The sequence below is a fragment of the Pinus tabuliformis genome, chromosome 8 (assembly GCF_031772625.1).
Source record: "Pinus tabuliformis cultivar Carrire ecotype Pingquan chromosome 8, CPIR1, whole genome shotgun sequence".
Taxonomy (NCBI): Eukaryota; Viridiplantae; Streptophyta; class Pinopsida; order Pinales; family Pinaceae; genus Pinus; species Pinus tabuliformis.
In genome coordinates this window covers 888,464,935-888,471,276 of record NC_142294.1, presented here as the reverse complement: position 1 = coordinate 888,471,276, position 6,342 = coordinate 888,464,935, and the positions used below count along the sequence as shown (strand labels likewise).

The 6,342-nt window shown below is 38.2% G+C and overlaps 1 pseudogene; it reads right to left on the bottom strand.

The window, feature by feature from the left end:
- Window positions 1-3,063: 3,063 nt before the first annotated feature.
- LOC149238394 (toll/interleukin-1 receptor-like protein) lies at window positions 3,064-3,983 on the bottom strand (annotated as a pseudogene).
- Window positions 3,984-6,342: the final 2,359 nt, after the last annotated feature.

The window sequence follows — 6,342 nt, the reverse complement described above, 5'->3', positions numbered from 1 at the left end:
AATACTTCATTCAGTCAAAGTATTGAGGGTTGGTTCCTGATCATTGTAACTCTTTTTATCAAGTGCTGTAATTTTTCCACACTGCTGGTGTAATGCCCCTCTTAAATCTTATCCTGCAAATTTTTATTAATGTTTACATTACTTGAAAATATTGAGAAATATTGGTCTAATATAAAATTCATGATTTCTATTATTCAAATTCCCCTTCTCAAATTAAATCTTAGGTAGGATGTGGTCTCCTTCCATTAATTCAAATAGTATATATATTCATCTCACATTCCCCAATGTACTCTCAAATTTACTTGGGAGAAGACATGGTACTCTCCAACTAATTATCAATATATATATTCATCTCACATTCCCTAATGTACTCTCACATTTACTTGGGAAAAGACATGGTCCTCTCCAACTAATTATCAATATATATATATTCATCTCACATTCCCCGATGTACTCTCACATTTACTTGGGGGAAGACATGGTCCTCATCTCACATTCCCAAATGTACTCTCTCTCACATTCCTCAAGGTACTCTCACATTTACTTGGGAGAAGACATGGTCCTCCCCAACTAATTATCAATATATATATTCATCTCACATTCCCTAATGTATTCTCACATTTACTTGGGAGGGGACATGGTCCTCATCTCACATTCCCAAATGTACTCTCCTATTAATTACCTAATTTTATATTCATATCACATTTCCAAATGTACTCTCAGATTTACTTGGGAGGAGAGAAGTCAACTGTAAGGATGAAGAGAAAATTAATGACATTAATGAGAGGTGGTTGAGGTGGAGAAGAGAGGAAGGGCATAAAAGGGGAAGGAGGAAGGGAGAAAAGGGGATGTTGGGTCTTGCTTATGATTTTGGGGTTGGTTGTGCTTTTAGGATTTGCTGTGATTGTTGGAGACCTTAGGAATCTGTGGAAGTTTCTTGGGTTGTTGAGAGGAGGGAAATATTGTTCATCTTGGTCTGGATCATTTGTCTGGGACACACACACTACATCTGGTTGGACTTGGGCTCGGAGGGTTAGGAAACCTGGAGGTTTCCTAGGCTAGGAATTATTTCCTAGTTGGCTAGGAGGTAAATCCAGTTGGGTCAGTCAAGAGGAGCATTCAGCAGGAGCAGCAAGTCAAAGGCATCTCCACCAGCCACCGGTACAGGTATTCTTCTATAGATTACTCATGTAAATTTATTAAAATGAAATGTTCACCATAAGTTATAAGGATTAGAATGCAAATGGTAAAATTTTATTTGTTTAAAAGTCTTGTAAGTAACTAAACTATTACCTCTTATTGCATCTAAATTCATCAGAAATAGTTCTGTTAGCAGACCTTATGATAGGGCTCTTACACATGGTATCAGAGCTTTGGTTCAAAATCTAGACCCAAAGCCCACTAAACCCCAAATTCTGTTATAAAGAGCTTGTAACCCTCGTAAGGACTCATAATCATAATGTATAGATTCTTCAAATTTTCCATCCAAAGCCCACCTTGCACCTATTTTCAGATCTTAAATCGCCTTACAGATGCCATGTAAGTGCAGATCCATGAGATGGACCGTGTAAGTGTGCTTCCAAAGAACCATTTTGCATAAGCTCATATACTAGTAGCCTTGTCTTCCCATGGACACAGAAACCCAACAAAGACACGAGGTTTGGATGCCTGATTTTGCTCATTAGTTCAACTTCACTCTGAAATTCATTTCATCTAGCATCTTGAATGCAACACAAAAATCAACAGGGAACTTCAAGCCCGATAAAATTTTTAAATCATTGATCTCCTCCTGCTTCTCCATGAAAATCTGCAAGGGTGCCTGAGGTTTGCCTTCCCAAAATGTTCTCAAAAGATTCCCGAAAAATTGTAAAACCCTTAAAGTCTCCATTGGAATCCAGGAAGGCACAGAATAATAGGGACATTTTGACCAGCGAAGCCAGATGAGATTTGGTGAGTACACCCTCCTCATAATGCCCTGCAACAGACCACGTTCAGTATCAAGAAGTTGCAACTTCGTCATACCAATACCATGATAACATGTATTTTGCAGTCTATTCGGAATCTTCATCGCGAAGTTGAGAAACAACTCATGAAGTCCATTGCAAAGATTCATTCTGTGGTTCCCAAAGAGTTCATGAAGCCATCTTTTGCCCCATGACAATTCTAAGATATCCTCATCACTATCAGTGTTTTCAGCACTGAGCATCCTGACTCTGCGCATTTCCGTTACTTCATATGATCTCTGCAACAGATCATCACTGTTCTCTATCCTATGCCGAAGGAAACATGACATCTCAAAGCCTCCACCACAATTTCTCTGCCCATGTCTCTAAAGTGATCATGCATTTTTATGTTATCTTCACTGTCCACCTCCACAATACATTTGTTTTGTAAATTTTTAAACACCAGCGAACCGTTCCAGCCTGATCCATTCCATATTCTTATTGCCATTTCCTTGTTTTCTCCTATGAAAAGCAGGCAATGTCTAAGAATACCTGTTTTTGTCTCTATCAAGCACATCATAACTAATCCTGAGCCTCTTTTGAATCTCATGGGGAAGTATTTGTCTAATTCTATCCAATTGATCTTTCCAATAAGAAGGGTCATGTTTTCCATAAAGGTGTGCCCCAAATACCTTCAGAGATAAAGGCAATCCATCGCAAGCTTCCAAGAACTTATTTACAAAATATTCAAATCCTGGAAGTGGATAGGGTCTGCTGAAGGCATGTGAACAGAAGAGCTCTCAGGAATGCGGTGTATTGAGGCCAGACAGCTTATAAATTGATGAATCTTGGACTCCTGCACATCTGAGAACATCTCTATCCCTAGATGTAATTAATATTAAGCTATCTGAGCGGAGAACATTTTGAACAGGCAAAAATGCATTCACCTGATTCACATCATCTACATCATCTAAAATTATCAAGGCATTAGAATATGAAAGCTGATGCTTAATCATCTCAATGCCTTCACTAACACTCTCTATATGAAAATCACATTGAGTCAACCCCTTCAGAAGTTTTCTCTGCAAGGAATGTAGTGAGTTTTCGCTTGCCTTTTCTCTTATATCAAATAAAAAAAATAGGATCTACTGTAATTTGAACGCTTCCTGTTAAAGAGTTCTGTAGCCAAGGTTGTCTTCCCTACTCCACCTAACCCCACGATCCCCACGACCTGAGGTTTTCCACTCTGCTCTTGCTGCAATAAGATTATTCCCTCAAAATCCTTGACCTTTTCATCCAAACCAGTTGCATATTTTGCAACACACAGGGCTGTTGTTTTCACCTTTTGAGCACACGTTCAACAATCTTATCTACCAGCTCCCCCTCGTCACTGCCATATGCGTCCAACTCGAAACCACTGATCCCTGCAACATGAGAAAGAGCATTTCTCCATTTTTCAACAGTGACAGAGTCATATCGCGGCTTGTTCTCATGCGTTTTCTTCGTTTCTAGGTCCTGTAGGGCTTGAGCATACAGGCCATTTTTGCCCTGTGTCCATCTGAGCTCGGAAGGTTTAACGTGGTAGAAGACTGGAATAATGGCAGCGCCCGACTCCAGCATGAGGAGAAGCTCATGGAGACACCAATATGATTCCGCATAGCGTGGAGAGAATATGGCTACATGGACTGAGGCGGTCCTTATAGCGCCTTCGATTTGGGAGGTGAAATTATCTCCCTCTTGCAATTCCTGCTTGTCCAGAAAAGCTCGGACTCCATGTAAAAGAAGGCGCCGGTACAGGTGGCTGGCAAAGGTCTTCTTGATGTCCGAGCCGCGGTGGTTTATAAAGACGTCATAAGAGTAGTAATTGCTGCTGCTATTGGGATCAACAATGGTGGAAGTGGACGCTGAGGAGGAGGGGGAAGCGCTAGAAGCTGATGCTTGGCGGTTAAAGTCAAGTGGAGAAGCTTGATTGTCAGATTCAAGTTCAATTTCAGGGTGGTTTTGGGTTTTCACTCCGAATGTAGGTGGTGTGTATGCCATCGGGAATTGGAAAATGGAAATAGAAATTGGGTGATGGGAATCGATGTATTTATGGCTTAGAAGGAGACTAGTTCAGATGCGCGGAGTAATGGTGAGGAACGTTACAATGAAAAATGGTATATAACCCCATTAACCCCTTTCAACCCTCATTGTGCTGCTGCTCACTCGGTTTTTAATTTCAAAAGCATTTTACGCGTAGTGACTGACATCAACCGCTTGAAAACCCTCTTTTTTTTCGTATGTGAAGCCAACACGCATTTGACTAAATAGTGAAACGATAAGATGTACATCGCTTCTGTGGTTCTAGGATAGCGCTCAACAATTTCCTTGTTGTAACAGTGTTTTCGGGAATCCTTGGCATGTGACCTACTTTGACATGTTATCAAAAAGCAGACTTATAAACTACTTCTTTGCTTTAAACTATTTTTCTGCACTTTCGCGTGTACCAGCGTAACTTTGTTTCTAGGAGACTTTAAACTGTTTGTCTGCACTTTCGCGGGCACCAGCGTAATTTTGTTTCTAGGAGACTTTGCAGCAATTCATGAATTTGGCATCAATACAACCCATTACAACACCAACGTGTTGATGATCTCACACACGTTGGCCTTCTAGGTTTTATAACATAGCAGCTAGAATTTTTCACTAGTCCACAGTTGGAGGCCTTCTGAATGTTACATTTGGAAATACGATTGAGATGATCATCTCATTATATGCTCTCTATAATGGAAAATTTGCATTGTGCAACAATATTTACTTGGTTCTATCTTTTCAAACATGTTGCTTGTGCTTGGATGTTCCCTTTTCATGGATGGTGTTATTCATCATAAGAAAGAACATGTCGTTAATAAGGTTGCTGCTGTTGTCAACTCAAAATTATTATTGATGGAACTGTTATAGGCCTACTTTTCCTAGCTATGCTAAACTTTACGCACAAAAAAATTACATGTGGGATAATCAGAATTATCCCTTTCAAGATTTAGTAGTTGTGTAATGCTTGTAGCCTATGTATTCCACCTTGTCTTCCAGCTGAAGAGTCACAAAAATATTTATGACCTCATAGATCAGACTCAAGGATACCTAGAAAGTGATTATGTTTCAAAAGAATTCAAGGAGTTCAGATCAAGAGGAATATTCGAAGTATATCATGACTCTTTTTCGAGAAGAAATTTAATCAATTCTTTAAGGCTCTACGAGCATAGACATGTGGATTCTATTCATAGGGGATCTTTATGTGGTTTCAATTGTGATATGTTTTTGCTTGGAAGCTCAGTGACCTATTTAACAAATATATGGAATCTTCCTTCCATCATGGTAGGAAGACATGGATTTAGAAATGAGTTCCTTCACATCTCTTAAATATTTGTGTTCAGTTCATAGAGTGAGTTTCAACCAAAATCAAGTGAATAAATTTATAATGTGGAGAATGTGGTAGAGTACAACACTATCCCAGATTCTTTATCTAGTGCCTTCTTAAGTTTCATGCTTTGATAATGTCTCCAATTGAGATAAGATGGTTTTTCAGCACCATAATAATTTTGAAAGAATGTAGAGAGACATTTCTATATCTACCATATAATAAAAGAAGAGACACAAAATTAAAGGCTACAACAGAATCAAAATATATAATATTGGACAAAGGTGCACAAAGGAAAATTCTCCTGCATTAGAAAAGCAAGTGTTATCTGTTGTTTTGTAAGTACGAAGGTGGTAAAGCTAAAGGTGTGACATAAGAAGATGAAACGAACAAGTGAAATTTAAATGCGAAGGTAAATAACATCCACAGAAGAGTATTAGCAAGAAACTTATTTTCAGATCCAAGGGCATGAATATAGTAGTCAAAGGTCAATTGGAGAAATGGTAACAAAACTTGCCATATTTGCTAGGTTAGGTAGTTAACAGAATTTCAGGGAAGCAATATCATCAACTCCAAATTTCAAGGCAGAGGATCAACAATCAAAGGATATCATCCAATTTTAAAGGAGGAAAATCAACATTCTAAGGATCAACTACAAATTTGAAGGAGGAATATCAACATCAATAAATTAATTTCCATATTTAAGGTAGAAGATTTTCAAACTAGTCCAAGTTTCTGGTCACAAATTAGAATTTTTATTTAATTGATAAGATTTGATGCTGGGAAGCTTGTAATATATTCAAGATTGTAATTCTCTATTTATTCTTTGATTTCAAAGGAAGAAGGGTTCACTTTTGGGCTTAGAAAGACTTGTATTTTGTGTAAAAGCATGATATTTTCAGAGTTTAATAAAATGTCTATGGCTTTAGCTTCTGATATACTTTGTTTCATATGTAAGTGATTTCCAGTTTCCATTATCTCTTCTTCATATTATTTGAAATTGTG